This window comes from Nyctereutes procyonoides, unplaced genomic scaffold, assembly GCF_905146905.1.
Source record: "Nyctereutes procyonoides isolate TBG_1078 unplaced genomic scaffold, NYPRO_anot_genome, whole genome shotgun sequence".
Taxonomy (NCBI): Eukaryota; Metazoa; Chordata; class Mammalia; order Carnivora; family Canidae; genus Nyctereutes; species Nyctereutes procyonoides.
The window spans coordinates 62,933,116-62,949,282 of record NW_026575051.1 but is presented as its reverse complement, the minus strand read 5'-3'; positions in this window follow the sequence as shown (position 1 = coordinate 62,949,282).

Below are 16,167 nucleotides of genomic sequence, written 5' to 3'. Positions count from 1 at the left end.
ATACCAGAGCCAACCTCTCTGGCAGCCAATGCTTATAGCAGAGTCCCCCTCCAATCAATTTCTCCCTGAGCTCTTATTAATGTTCAACATTCGAGATAGACGATTTAATGTTCTCCCTGAGCTCTTATTAATGTTCAACATTCGAGATAGACGATTTAATGTTCTTTCTGGATTGTGCAGAGATTTATGGCACCTATAGAAATGTTCATAAAATCCGAGGCTGTGCAAGGTTTTTGGCATCTGTATCATTGTTATCAGGGCCATAAAAATCATCACCCTCTTGACCATGGCCGGTCTTGTCTTTCCAGATAATATAATCCAGAGAAAAATAAAATTGCCACCAAGTACCTGCCTCTAGTAGACTATATTGTCCAGTGCACGTGTGTTGAGAGGATGGCGGTGTCGGATCAGGAAAGGGAGGGAGAGAACAAATCAAATGGTATCTATTTGAGAACTTCAAGGAGAACTTTGTGAAGCTGTTTCTAGGGCAACCCATTGTATCTGTCCAGAAGGATGCTGCACTAGGTACATTATTCTCTTCAACCTGGTTCTGTGGCCTCACTTACCCAGGAGTGGTAGTCTCCAGAGTGTAGACAGAGAAGGGAAGCAGGTGCTCGGACTCCCAGCATCTGGTTTAGATGACCACAATGCAGAGAACACCTGCAGCCTGCGTTTCAGCCAAGTCTGGCCTCCCATTGTATTCGATTGGACTTTCTGCCTTGAGCAAGAAAAAGGCATTGTTTATCAGATTTGCCAAAGGATCTCCGGGGAGGTGGAGAGAGACAGGATAAACAAACCTAAAACAAAACGCAAGTGTAAGCAAAGCACTGGGAGACCTTGATTATATGTGACTACCCAAGGTAATCTTTCAACCTGACACCAAGTAAGTACAGCCTAGAGAGAGAGCCAAGCATTAGCATGGACCAAGACGGTTTCCCAACATTTTTTTTTTTTCCAGAGAACTGGTACTGGATAGTCTTGTCCTAACTAGGGTCCTTAGGTAGAGGCAGAAACCAAACCTCATTCAAGAAGAGTCTAATTTGTGCAGGACATTGCCATAGGCTTTAAAAGATGACTGGAAACTACCTTGTCCTAGAAAAAAAAAAAAAACAGCAAAAGTAAAAATGGTCTTACTATTTATGTACTGAATGTTTCATTTACGTACTTTATATTTTCATATTCTGTAATAAGTACCATTGCAAGGTGAGCTGGATCCCTGCAAATTCATACCAAAAGCAGTCAACTGGGTCTAGAATTTTCTAACAAACGTAAGCGAAGCAAACGCAACCGATCCAGAGACATAACACAAGCTCATGATTGGTGTGTTGGAACAAAAATTAGCCAGCTTCTTTCAGAGACTGAGGAAACAGTTTAGGGATACCACGTAAAATGCTGTTCCGCGAGGAAATGACTCTGAAGCAGCCCCTTCGGGTTTTCTTTCCTTTGTATAGAGCCCCAACTAGTGGACAAGTGGCTGCATGTGAAGAGAAACCCTTTAAATGGGAGGCAGCCACCCGGCTTCCCGCAGGTAAAAGTCCATAGGATCTTAGAGATGCTACTCTCGTTTGCAATGTGGAGTTAAGGATCAGGTGCTAAAGGGGGGGGGGGGTGCAGCTGGCTGATACCTGGCTCTTTGTGGCAGAGAGAGTAAACGGGGAGGGATGAAAATGAGTCCATGCCCTGGCTAAATCTGGGAAGGAATATCTCTTCAGTTCAGAACTTAACCTTTCTCGAAGAAGCCTTTTCAAAAGGAAGGGAAGATAGTCTGTGACACGAAGCTGTATGCGCTGGAAGAGAGGGACCTGGTTTCACAAATTAAATGAGCATGCAGTTCGAAAGATGTCATACTAGTTGAGAACAAAACAGGTAAGAATGTGCCCATGTCAGGGTCGGTGAGGGGAAGGGTACAGCAGCAGGTGGAAGCAGCAAAAAGGAAGGAAAGCACTAGAATCTCACTAATGTAGACTAAAGCAGCAACACCTGGAAAAGTGATGACAGATTTTTTTCCCCCCTAGAGGAATGGAATCTTTGGGGTTGTCGGGTTTTTAGTTTTGTTTGTCTGTTACCTCTCCATGTTAAGGAGTCTTTTTTTTTTTTTTTTTTTTTTGCAGATTTTTAAAGGAATCTTGGCTCCCATACCAAAAACTGCCGATAAAATGCAGGCGGCCTAGAAAGGTCATAAAAATGTGAGATGAATCCATCAGTCAGACAAAGTGTAGCCTGTGTGCAGCGGGGGTCCATAGCCACGCTTAGGGGTTTCGTGGAACTCCCTCCTAAGATCCCCAACTTCTATGTGTGTGTGCGTGCATGTGTGCATTTTTTCTAAATTCTGTAACTTCTTACCGCTTCTCAAAAGGGTTTATAACCTGAGAGAAGACTAAGAAACATCATCGTGTAGACATCTGCATGTAGACAAAAAACAGTCACGTCTTCAGGGATGCCTCTCAGAGTGATCTCAGACTTCACAAAGATTCTGTTCTTAGACAAACCAGGTAGAGCGATCAAAAAATGTCAGTGTCTCGCAAGGCAGTTTGCAGCCTTCTTTGTCCTTCCTGCAGTGACTCTGTGGATAGAGAGTCACAAGAAGTTTCCCACGGAGGTCGTGCGACGGCTGGAGTATGGTCCTCAAACCTCAGCCTAACGTACACGCTGTCTTTGAGCAACTTCATAAATGACTGATGTCTATTAAACCAGCTTTCTTCAAGATGCACTAATCAACGTGGTTTGGGCTCCAGAATCCAAAAGCAGTAGTGACCTTTTTTTTTTTTTTTTAATTTTAGTAGATTAAGCAGTGGAAAATGCCAGGTTGGGGGACTGCGCGCGGAATATTTGACTTTAGGATTTCCAGGCTTACTCAGCACATGGCGTGCTTATCAAAATGAAATCAAGCGAGTAGAATTTTTGTACCACTTGCTGTATGCTTGTGGTGGTTATTAAATAAGCCTTCATTTCGTTTGAAAAGAGGTTTGTTTAAATACTACTTATTTGAAGATCATTAAGTGGCTAGAGTTCAAGGATAGCAAGAGTGATAACACCATGGTGATGCTATCTAACGTCTTTTATGGCGTTAGCTTTCCCATAGGTTTTATTTAACAAATGACTTAGTCGTGAAGAAAAGTTGTTACATTAATCTGTCTGTCCCAGCCTTCACCTCCCCACCAGACAGCTAATTGTACCCGGGAGTTTCAGGGATAACTCCAGAGCACACATCACCCATGTAATCTCCTTGTCCCTTGGCATGTAGTCCTATGTCACGAAGATTTTCCTTCGGGGCTCCGAAGGCACCCCATCTGCTCCCTCCACCTCGAGGAGACACAGCCACTTTTCAAAGTAATGAAAAACAAAATGATTGAGTAGCTGATCTAAGAAAGAATACAAAACTTGCCTGCATCTTTTTTTTGGGGGGGGGGGGCTTTCTGTTGCTCCTGAGATGACACTAAACTCACATGATTGACATAAGTGTTCATGTCCTTATTGGAACAATCAGGCAGGGGTCTCCAGGAAACAGGATTCAAAAATTGAGGTTTGATGGGTTTTTTTTTTAACTCCCTTACCCCCTTCCCAAGATCATTCTAAAAGTTTATTTTAAATATTATAACCGCAAACTGTTCAACCAAACGAAAATGAAAGTAGGCCACTTAGAGGTTTTCGTCCAAACTTAAAGCAAAGCATCTTAAGTTAATAATTTTAACCATTGGGAGTTCACTGCCTACCAGAAGCAATTACTTGGAAATTAAGAAGGAAGTATTTTTAAATATTACATCTGAATCTGTAATTTTTCTCTTGCAGGATAGAGAGTCTAGTATTTTTTTTTCCCTTCCCCTTAGGACTAAACTGACCTTCCTGCCTGAGCAGTGAAACCCCAGACTTGGACTCCAGCCAGCCACCTTTCAGCACGTCATTAAGAACTGTTGGAGGTGCTGTTTAAATGTAAATTTTCCAGCACTCCGCCAGACAGATAGGCAATGCTAAAGCAGTCAGGGCATGTTTAACACATCCAATTTTCAAAAGGAAGAAAAGGGGGAAACGCTTTCAAAAATATGTGTATCAAAGTGAAAGTTATTGAAAAGGAGGCCATTCATCTGACTTAGGGGGTCAGAGAGAGAGTGAGACGTCCATACACCTTCCAAGACATCCCAGATAAAAGCAAATCTTGGGGGCAATTTAGAAGAAGGATGAGCAAGCCCCGGAATGAAGAGGTTTTTCACGCTTTCTCCCAGGAGGCAAGCAGCCCAGAAATAAAAGGAGGCCACTTAGGTTCCCCATGTTCTAATGATTTAGGATTTCTTCAGGCGCTGTCAGGGTCCAGTGGTACATGGACCCATACGAATTATAAGTGCACATGCATGCAAAAAACAAACCAAAAAAAAAAAATTAAAAACATGGAGACAGAGGGAGAGAAAGGGGAAAAAGGGGGGAAATTTCTGTATTTCCATTTGGCTGATACTCACATTTTAATCCCAATATTGGTTGAAGCTTGTAGGTGAAATTGATAAGGTCATGTCCTGACGAGGGTTTTGGACCCCCCCCCCCCACCATCGGGGTGAACACTGAGCTGTGCTAGCAGGTCCTGGCTTCATTAAAAACTTTCATCTCCCTATATTGGAACCTGTGATGTCTGTTGAATGCCCAACCATAAAATAAGGCAGAAGCAGCCAAGTAATTTGAGATTTTCCCTTCATTTTGCAGAATTATATCAACATGTAGAAAAGCACAGGCGTATGAGCACATGTACACAGTCAACTCTCAATTGTAATAAGCCTGTAATTATGCTTCCACCTCCACTGCTAATGCAGATTAATTTCTCATTGGTTTTAGAATGCATATCAAATTCCTCTACCTTCTGGTGTGCATTTAGTTTGAGCTTGTAGAACTACCTTAGCACAGTCTGAAATCAGAATGAGAGGGCTAAATGCGAATGAATGAGAAGGACCAAGGAAGTTGCCAGAGACATTGCAAATAACCATAAAAATTTACAAGATAGATGATCAATACTGAGGCATGAGATCAAGCAAACATTTTCTTTTCATTGCCTTCTTTTTTACCCTTAATTCCTTCCTAATGACTGTTTAACCTTATATGCATTTTCAAATACCTTTCCACTATGGTGGGGTTTTTAAAAAATTGATTCCCACAATGACTAAGTGTGCCAAGTAAAATACTAATTCTTAATTTCTTTGCAGCAGAAGTAGACACCTTGGGAATATTACTATTTTTTTAAATAATTGATGACTTTTTCCTGCTGATGAGCCAGGGTTGAGTTGGTGACGATTTTTAAAGAAATTGACATTTCATTTATTTAAAGTTTTCTTAGGGCTTCTCTTCTAGAAAAATACAGTCAGATCACATACAAAAAAGAAGAATATACAGATTATATCAATGCCACCTTTTTCCAAAAAATGCGTGTACGTTTGTATTTAAAATATATACCCATATTTTATTAGAATTCATAAGTTACATTCTCTTGCAACTTGTACAAAATTTTGAAAGAAAATAAAAGTCGACTCTGAACAAGTCTCATGACTTGAGAACTCTGGCTTTAGCTTTTTGATCAGTAGATAACTTTTAGCAAATCAATTCGGAGATCCAAAGAAAATACAGAATTGGTTGAAATGAGTTATCAACAAAAGTACACTTATAGAAGGGCAAGTTCCGTTCCAATAAGTAACTTTATGGTGGTCTTGGTAGGTCTCTGTGTCCAGCCCACAAGAGATAAAAATATAAATTATGTTTCATTAAAGTCAAGGTTCCAATTCTAGGATTTTGGTCACCTTTTCCATACTCTTTATACTTCTTTTTAAAGGAATATTTTGCCATTATCTAGCCCTCAGACTACCTGTTTTTTAAGTTTAAATTTTTATTGATGTGTTTTGTCAATATATTTGGGAAGTATACAAAAAAGCTAACATTGGTATCAAGAAAAAAAAATAATGTGAACACTGGAAAGAAAAGAGGGGAAGAAAAGAAGGAAGAGAAACTCTTTCATGTCCATAGCCATATCATTGTCACCATTAAAGTAGAGTTACAGTAAAAGTAAGAAAAGAGAAAAGAATGTCCTGCATGTGTATCCAGTCATACTTATTACAAAAACATGGCAAATCTCAATTTTAAATTTCATGGTATTTATTAGTTTGAACCCATCTAACATTGTTCTTACTGAGGTTTTTTGGATGAGGCACATATAATTTTGAGTAGTTGCAGACATTTGTCTAATGTGAAATTTTGGGCCATTAGTATAGTTATAATGTAACTTCTCTTAATTTTCAGCAAAACGTAGTATGATACTTTTCTGCAATCATAACACTAGGCTCTGTCTGTGATGTGAGGAATTCTTTCTTGCTTTCTTACTTTCTTTTTTTGTGTGTGTGAGAGGTTCTTTAAAATGATTTTTTATTACTAAAATCTATCTTACACATTGAGAACATTTAAATATGTATTGAGCTAAAATTGATCTTAAATAAGCATTCTCATTTTTTTTAACAGACCATACATCACAACCATGTATAGAATTTTAAAAAAATAGTCATTAAAACTCCACTCCATATTCCTTCAAATAATATTGAAAAGACAGTTTCTTGGGGAGCTTGAACAAGAGAGCCTTTTCTTTTTTGATTATCTCTCCTCCAAATTCTGGAGACAAAAAAAAAAAAAAACCCAAAAAACCAAAAAAGTGTTGTTACTTATTATAAGTCTTTTTTTTTTTTTTTTAATATTAGTCTTTTATTTGAGAGCTGGTAAACCTGGACTGCAAAGTCCAGGTGCCTAAAGTTTCCTTAGTCATTGCCCCTGGCTGCCATAACAAGGTATCAAAAACTAGATGCCCTGAAACAACGGAAATGTAATTGTCTTACAGTTCTGGAAGCTGAAATTGAGGTATCATCTGTGTCATGCTCTCTCTGACAGCTCTACGGGAGACTCTTTCCTTGCCTCTTCTAGCTTCCGGAACTTGCCAGCAATCAGGGGTATCCTGAGGTTGGTAGATGCATCACCCAGTCACATGGCCATCTTCTCTCCAGGCGTCTTCACAGGGTGTTAGTGCTTTTCTCCTGTCTACATTTCCCCTTTTCAGGAGGATGCCACTCCTATAGGATTAGGGCCCACCCTAATGACCTCATTTTAACTTGATGGCCTCTATAAAGACCTTCTTTTCCAAATTCACATTCTAAGGCATTGAAGGCTAGAGCTTCCACATATCTTTTTTTTTTTTTTTTTTTTTTTGTGGGAGGGAGAAGCACAAATCAACCCATAATAGTTAGTTCACTTAACTTCTTGCTTTTGGTTTCATTTTGGGTTTTGTCCTAGAAAGAGAGAGCCTCATCATGGTACAGATAAAAATAGCATCCATTTATAAAGATTATGGCAGGAAGAAGAGCCTGGAAGTTGAAATTTAAAACTATGAAGTTTCCTTTAAAAAGTAAATTGTGTTATGTTGAACTATATAGAATCACTGAAAGATTCTACCACCTTTTAACCTATGAGAATGTCAAGTTCTTACATTCCAAATCAAGAAATTAGTAGAATGAAAAGAAAATAAGAAGCATCAAAGAAGCTAGGGAACAAATGAAAGATAGGAGTTAGACACAAAGAGAAAATAAACTTTTATTTTGTTTTTTGAGAAAATAAAATTTTAAATAAAACAATTTCCTCATCAACGTTATTTTAATTTTCAGAATTTGTTAACAAAATATACCAATCAACGTCTAGAAGAATTTGTTATCACAACACAGTTATGGTGTTTCTGGTTCTTATTCATTTGTTTTTTAAACCACCCTCGCTACTAAAATTATTTTTAAACTAAGAAACCTAATTGTTAAAAAAATATGGTATTGCAACAATACTACAGATTTGACCGTCATTGTTATCCATCTTTTGAAGGAAGACAAAATAAACTGTCAACTAAAGATACATTTCAAAATTCAGAATCTCAGATCCTTTAAAGGAAATACAAAAACTTTATCTCTGTTGCCAAAAGCATATAATATTTGATAGGAAACAATAATTACGAAAACGGTTGAAACTTATGTATAACTTTATTCTAGAAACTCACCATTGTTCTAATTACTATCTATTAATCCTGAGGAGAATGCTCAGAGGTAGATACAAATGTATTTTTATTTTTCCCCTACTTGAATTTTGTAGCACAAGTGCGTTAAATACTGCAACATCCAATATACCTGATGAAGAAATGAGACCAGCTTGATCAAACAGGATCAAACATTTAAATCATTTTCCCACAGGGGCTAATTATGTACTTATATATGAATTCTTAAAAAAAAAAGGTTTGCAGGAATAGATGGCTTTTATATTTTTAGGTATGCTAACAATAGCAAAGTTCTCACTTCCCTGATTTCTGAGAGTCCTAGAAAGTGCTTAAATTCAGGGACCTGATGCTCAATTAATACAAGTGCCACACTTTTATAGACATCACTAAACCACTGGATTTGAACAATATCTGAACTTCCAGTATTATCATAATGTTATTATTGTAACAATGATTATTCCTCCAGTTGAAAGTGACGAAAGCCAAACTCAAAAGAGATTAAAGCAAAGGGGGTATTTAGTGGTTTATGTCACTAAACTGTCCAGTAAAGACTTGATTCAGGGGATACTTGGGTGGCTCCGTGGCTGAGCGTCTGCCTTTGGCTCAGGTCATGATCCCGGGGTCCTGGAATCAAGACTCCCCGCAGGGAGCCTGCCTATGTCTCTGCCTCTCCCTCTCTGTGTCTCTCATGAATAAATAAATACAATCTTAAAAAAAAAAAAAAAAGACTTGATTCCGGATTCAAACAATGTCACCAGGAATCAGTGTCCCTATCCCCAGGCTCCATTTCTCAGTTTGGGCTCCATTCTTAGGTCACACATGACTCAAATGACTGACAGGACTCCAGGACTCCATTGTTCTGAAAATCTAAATCTATATAAAGGAGCAAATACCTTTGTCCCAGCATTCTCAGCAAAAGTCCAACATTTACTCTGACTGATGTGTCTTAGATCATGCACTTGACCTTGAGCCAATCACTAGGACCAAAGGAGTACAATTTAAATCTGGCTGATGCGCTGTACCCTTAGGTCCCTACCACAAAATTAGGGAAGGAGTGGGTTCTACACCGTAAGATGCGAAGCCAGAGGGAATGGAGTGTGGCAAGGCAAGCTAAGGTTATCGATTTGTTTGAAACACGAACCAAATGGGTGGAAATGGTAGGAATCTCCATCAGAAAGAGAAATTAGGTTCAAATCAGTTTGGTTCTTTTAACCTACATGATACTTTTACTTCGCTTTTGATTGTCAAGATGGTAAATTCTGTCAACAGTGAAGTGTGCTATTCAGCGAATCCTAAAGATTTCTCTCAAACTATTTTGGAGCCGTTGCATAGACACGGTTCCCTCATATTGCAGATAGCATTGAAATGCATAATCTGCACAGCCTTCCAGAACCTTTAGACTACATGGAAAGAGGTTTCTCGCATGGCCAGGGCCTGAGACAGACCCATAAATGAGGCTATTGATGCAAAGCTCTATGGATTAGGTTCAACACCTTGAGTTACATGGGAAATGAACAGGAGTTGGGGGCAGCTGAGGGAACACAGGTGTGGCATGTCCAGAGGAGCCCACATTCTTGAGTCGACAGGCAGCCATATTCTATTCAAGCCCCATTCCCCGGGTGGTCCAGCTAACAAAGCTTCCTGTCATAAAGCTATCGCTCAGTCCAAGGCAAGTGTATTGTGAATGCCAGGTTCAAAACAGTTCATTGAAAACTTCTTGGTTAAGTAATTAAAGCAGGCCGAGCTTTGGGAAATCCTCCAGGAGGGAGCTCATTTTGAGAACAGCTTTCCAATTCACATGTTTCCTAAGCCAAGGGTAAGCTTAGTTCAGATGAATAACACACACAAACACACACACACACACACACACACACGCCACGAATTGTGGGATTAAAAAGTAGAATTGAGGTCAAGGCAAGACCACAGCAGAAGTGAATTGGCTCAAAGAAAACTAGATATTTGGTGTCCAAAACCATCTGTTTATAGGACTGTTTTGCTTGATTGCCACTACTTGTATCTCCACATTCAATCTATATCAGAAAGATTGCAGGTGATGCCGCCTGTCTACCAGCTCAGGCTTTTTTCTTCTTTGGGCAAAAACCAAAAAAATAAATTATATGTGTTTTAAATAAATGAAGGGCAAGCAGAATTCTATCTCCTGCAGGGCCAAAAACAAAACAACAACAACAACAAAGCAAAATCAAATGTAGTCGTTGTTCCTACATAATCCACAAACATCCACCATCTGTCCCGCAGACTGTCCTTTGCCTTAGGTCAGGTGACCAAGAAGGGTGAGTTTTCAAATTCCCTTCCAATTCTATTATTCAACGTGTTTGTCGAGTATGTGTTACTTTCCTCAGTTTGCAGAAATTGCCTTCATGGTACTTGTTTTTTTTTTTTTTTAATTTTTATTTATTTATGATAGTCACAGAGAGAGAGAGAGAGAGAGAGGCAGAGACACAGGCAGAGGGAGAAGCAGGCTCCATGCACCGGGAGCCCGATGTGGGACTCGATCCCGGGTCTCCAGGATGGCGCCCTGGGCCAAAGGCAGGCGCTAAACCGCTGTGCCACCCAGGGATCCCGCCTTCATGGTACTTGTATCAGTCTCTCGTGATTCCTCCGTAACAAAGTGCCACAAATTTGGTGGCTCAAAACAACACGAATTTATTCTCTTATAGTTCTGGAGGTCAGAAGTACAAAATCATTTTACTAACCTAAAGTCAAAATGTTGGGAAGACTGGTACCTTCTGGAAGCTCTGAAGGAACAATCTCTTTCCTTCCTTGCCTTTCTCAGCATCCTGTGGCCACCTACATTGCTTGGTTCATGTCTTCTTTCTACATCTTGGAAGCATATCCTTTTCTCCTCTGGCTCTGACTCATCCTGCCTTCCTCTTAGAAGGACCACCGTGATTACAGTGGGCCCACCTGGATAACCCACAATTATCTCCCAAATGGAGCATGAAAATAATCATATCACAAAGTTCTTTTTGCCTTGTAAGTCAACATTCACAGGTTCCAGGGATTAGGACATGGACATACCTGGAGTGCCACTCTTCAGCCTACTACAGTTCTTCAGAAAGCTGGGTTGATGTCATTCTATGACATTGTTCTATGCTTTCAATTTTTAAAAAGGCCCACATGTACTAAATCCTGCTGGGAACTGTAATATCTTCAAAATAAAAGGATATAGTTTATGCCTTTGAAGAGCTTTAATCAAGTTGAGGAGACATAACTCATCATCCAGTTAGAGATGTAATTTTTTAAGATTTTATTTATTTCATGGTGGGGGTGGGGGTGGTGTTGGTGAGGAGCAGAGGGAAAGGAACAAGTTTACTTGGCGCCCAGCACATAGCCCAAGGCGGGGCTCCATCTCATGACCCTGAGATCATGACCTGAGCTGAAATCAAGAATCAGTTGCTCACCACCCAGGCGCCCCATGAGATGCATTAATAATAAATGGGAGTGATAGCCGATGTTATTAAGCACCCACTGTGTGCCAGGCACCATATAAGATGCTGGGTATGAAAAGATGAATGAGTTACGGTCTCTACCCTGAATCCAGAGAGTAGAGAGACATGCAAGGGAAAGAAGTCTGTATTTATGGAAAGACAAATTATCTTATAGGTTGGCTTTAGTATGATGGGAAAAAGCAGTGGATTGGCATAGTCCCAGAATCTGGGCTTTTCCAGTGACTTCGAAAACATTAGCTGTGTATCCTTGGAAAGGTCAATTTGCCTGTCTGATTTGCTCTGGGTGTTAGCAACTTGCTGGTTTTATTAGCCTGTGAATTTCCTGAATACTTTTCAGGATTTTGATGAAAAACTACAGTCCGTACTGGAATTGAGGGAGAGCAACCCTAGGGATTGAGAAGCTAGAGGAAAGGATTCAAGATTATTCAAAAACTAAAAAGTAAACAAAATAAGTAAATAAAGGAAGACAACAGGAATTGTTCCTGAGATACTGAGGTAGTAAAGAACAGGGTGGATTCATAAAGATTGAGCTGCAGTCGAAAGCATTGCCTGCCCCCCCCATGCTAGAGCTTGCTTTTCTGGAATGACCGACATATGTCCGGTTTGACTTGGCTTGGCTATGGCCATAATCCACAGTGCGCAGACTCACCTCTATGAACACAGCACTCCTGATTGTTGAGATAGCTAAAGAATTTAAGAGGTCAGTTGTTCCCTGGGGATCAGAGTCAACTCCTGCCTGAAAGCTGGGACTTCCTGGCATGGCGCACAAAGTTTTCTGGCTAAAGCCCAAATATTCCCATATATTGGTAAGAAAAATAATTTATTTTAATTCACGTATTTAAATTTATTTTAAAAATAATCTCCCAATGGGGGTGGGGGCTGTGACGAAATATGTCTTGATCTATTCTGATGTGAAAAGTAACCCATTGACTGCATGGCTTGTCCCACAGTGTAGTGCGATTAACTTTCCAACGGCCTAATTTTAAAGGATCCCTGAGCCCTTTTTACTCTTTCTGAAGTAGTGTTTGGGATGACTATCAGTGGAAAAAGATGCTCTGAAGGAAAAAAAGGAAAATCCATTCTCACAAACGGCCTGAGGTGCAACAACGCTCCTTATTCCCCTAGAGGGAAAGTTACCGCTGGCCCCTTCTAGTCTTGCATTCTGAGTTTTGAAAAGCTACTGTTGTTGGCTGGTAGCATTAATGTACTGCTCAAGAAAAACAGCTTTCCAGTGAACTGTTGATATTTATGGAAAAGGTTCTGGGATTCTTTTTAGGTCCCAGAGTGAAAGGAGGAAAAAAAAAAATCAGTGCACTTGGAGGCAGTGATATCACTTATAAATGGTGTGTTCCAGGAAGTTCCTGAGGTGGCCAACAGGAATGATGTGTCAGCTCACAGATTTTATTTTTACCACAGTTGTAGAAATTAAGAAAGTACAGGTTTTACTGGAAAAATAAATAGAAATTAAATTGCAGGGGCTGACCTGGGGAACACCGCCTTTTTCCACTCATCTCCTGGGAACAGGCTACTAGGCATTAGGTGAGATACAAACACAAAGCAGCACAGTTTCTAGGGTAAAGAGATGTGGAATAAGCCCATGTGTAGTTTGTTGGTTTCTTACGATGCCTACTGCAAACCTGGACGTGACAACCGTTGAACACAAGGCCATTTTTTGTTCGAGTACAGTCGAGGTCTGTTTAAAAGCATAGCCTTGGAGTACGATAAATTCCCCTACTTTCCCTAATGGATTTATTCTCTTAAGTCCTTTATGTAAGAAACGCTACACCATTTGAACCAATGACACGGAACTGTTGAAGAGAAGACTTATTCACTTCACAAGTTAATTCATGAAAGTGTGGGTCTAATTGTTGCATTTGGCAAGAGGAAATACAACATTTGAACAGTGCTACTCATTTCCTTTCTTAACCGTGGGTTAAAGTAGATTTATATTTTGCAGCCCCACTTTTCATTTCATGGGATTTACACCCTGCTCCTCAAGCAATCAACAGCCTGTGATTGATGGTGGTACCAATTAATTCAAGTGGTCTTTTCCCACGAGCTTATACAATTTGCCATTACTGTTCACACAATTTACTTTTATGCTCCAGACTTTTCTCCATCTTTTCTTCCATAGGCTTATCTTAAGGTGTTTCTAGGACCAAGCACCTACATGGTAAAACTCCTGGCTAACATTAGATAGTTCATAAAATTGACATTGCCTGCTTATGTATGCTAAAAAGATGTTCTATTTCAATATTCCTATATGTATCTTAAAATTACTAGAGACACAAAAAGGGTTTTAAATGGGCACTTTTTGGGGCTCCTGGGTGCCTCAGTGGTTGAGCATCTGCCTTTGGCTCAGGGCAAGATCCCCGGGTCCAGGGATCGAGTCCCACCTGGGGCTCCCTGAAGGGAGGCTGCTTTTCCCTCTGCTTATGTCTCTGCCTCTCTCTCTCTCTCTCTCTCTGTGTGTGTCTCTCATGAATAAATAAATACAATCTTTAAAAAATAAAAATAAATAAATGGGCACTTTTTAAAAGTTCTGCCGTGGATTACATAGTTCTGTCTACATCAACGAATACTGATATATAATTGCAGTTAGGTCTTTCACATGTTTACTAATTTTTACCATTTGCCAAGCACTTTTGTATCCATTGTGTCATTTGATCCTAACAACAACCCCAGAAATTGGAATGGGCAATATTATTATCCCCATTATATCAGTGGAAAAAGATAGAGGTTAAATGTCTTGCCAAAGGTTGCACAACTAATTACCAGCAGAACCAGATCTTCTGGCTTCCAGTACAGGGTCCTCCCACTCCACCAGGGGGTACAGATTCAATCCTCAGGAACCTCCTTTGAGACCACCTAAAAGACTCACTGCAGGGGAGCAAAGCAGCAGGCGTGCCACACCCTGTTCCGAATTCCCTCAGAGAAAACAACAGTCTTGTTTTTATCTGTTTTATATGTTGAGAAACTGGATACGTTTTTATTTTGAACAAGATTTATGGCAAGAAAAAGAAAAAAAAAGTGGAAAACCACTACAATTGCCCTGTGTGCAACACTGCCTTCAAATGACTAGAGAATATTGGCACGGTGATAGTGTTAGTTCAGTCATGTTTCTCTAGTGCTAGTAACTGACTTAATCAATTTGAGAGAAAAAAGCCAATTATGGCAAACAAAAATATCATCAGTGTCATTCTTAAGGCATTAAGAGCCTGGTTATCTGTTAAGAGCGTATTAGCAGTCGCCTGGGTGGCTCAGTTAAGTGTCTGACTTCAGCTCAGGTTATGATCTCAGGGTCCTGGGATTCAGCCTCTTGTAGGGCTCCCCACTCAGCAGGGGGGCTGCCTCTCCCTCTCTTTCTGCCCCCCACTCATGCACTCTCTCTCTCTCTAATAAATAAATAAAATATGTTTTTAAAAACCATATTAATTTTTAAGCTATAAGTGAACCTTCTAGACACTTGTCAATTAATGATAGCAAAATAGTTATTTAGATGAACACAGAGAGCTGGCAATTGATGTGAGTCATATTGGGTGAAGGCAAAGAGAATGTGATAGACCTTCACTGGTGTCTTCTTTTGGGGTTCCATGCTGGCCAGATATCATCCAGGTCAGCACTGTGCCACTTTAGCAGGTTGTATCCTAAAACCATTGAGTATTTTGCCTTTTCCCCCAAGAGAAATTTTCTGCAATACACATTAAATCAGTGGGTAAGTTAGATTTAAAGAGATAATACATACATACATGGGGACCTGTCCAGTCATGAAGGGGGAAAGATATGAGTGTGAGGCTGCTGGTGGTCCTCATGCCTCTCTCCCCCAACACACAGTCCCCTTTTCATGAGGGGAGAATGGAGCCTGAGCAAAGAAAGACAACCTAGCTTGATGGTTTCTTCCTCCTACTTCTTGTTTCTGGTGTTCCCAGAACAGCCCTGGCTTTTGCAGACCTTCCCGTTATTTTGTGATTCTTCCAATAAAAGCCTTCTTTTATCCCAAAGTAGTTTAAGTTGGTTTTCCATCGGCTGTGCCAAAGAAAAAGCCTTGACTAACACGGCAGTGGTTCAGAGTGGTAGAAAGGGCTAAGAGCTTAGAAACAAACAGCTCTTCCCTTGAGTCATGATCACCCCAGCCATGCAAGTTTAGGCATTATTGAACGCCTCAAAGCTTTAATTTCTTTCTATGTTATATGATAATACTACCTGTCATGGAGTGGTGGTGATGACTAAGTGAAACTATGTGTGTGAAAGTGCTCAGCCATTCTCTCCTGGTACGATCTTCAATGGTTAGCGATGTTTCCAAGCCCGCAGTATATTATCCATTCATTTATTCAACACCTATTTATTAGTAAGGTGCTAACTACTGGCCTAGTATTATACCTAGCAGCAAGGCAAGAATGTTTAAGAAAAAGAAAAGTATGGGGTTTGTTGACTTCAAGAAGTTTGTGGTTCAGTGGGAGAAACCCACAAATTATGGGGTGGATTGATGTCACAAAGGTTTTTGGCATAAGGTGTGGTATCAGCAAGGTGATGACAGAGATTGTTCCTGACTTCATTCCTCCTCATAAGAACAACTAACAACTATTCAAGAACAAGACACCACTGAGAGAATCCTACAACACAATGGCAAGGCTGAAGCATCCCACTGCTCCTCAG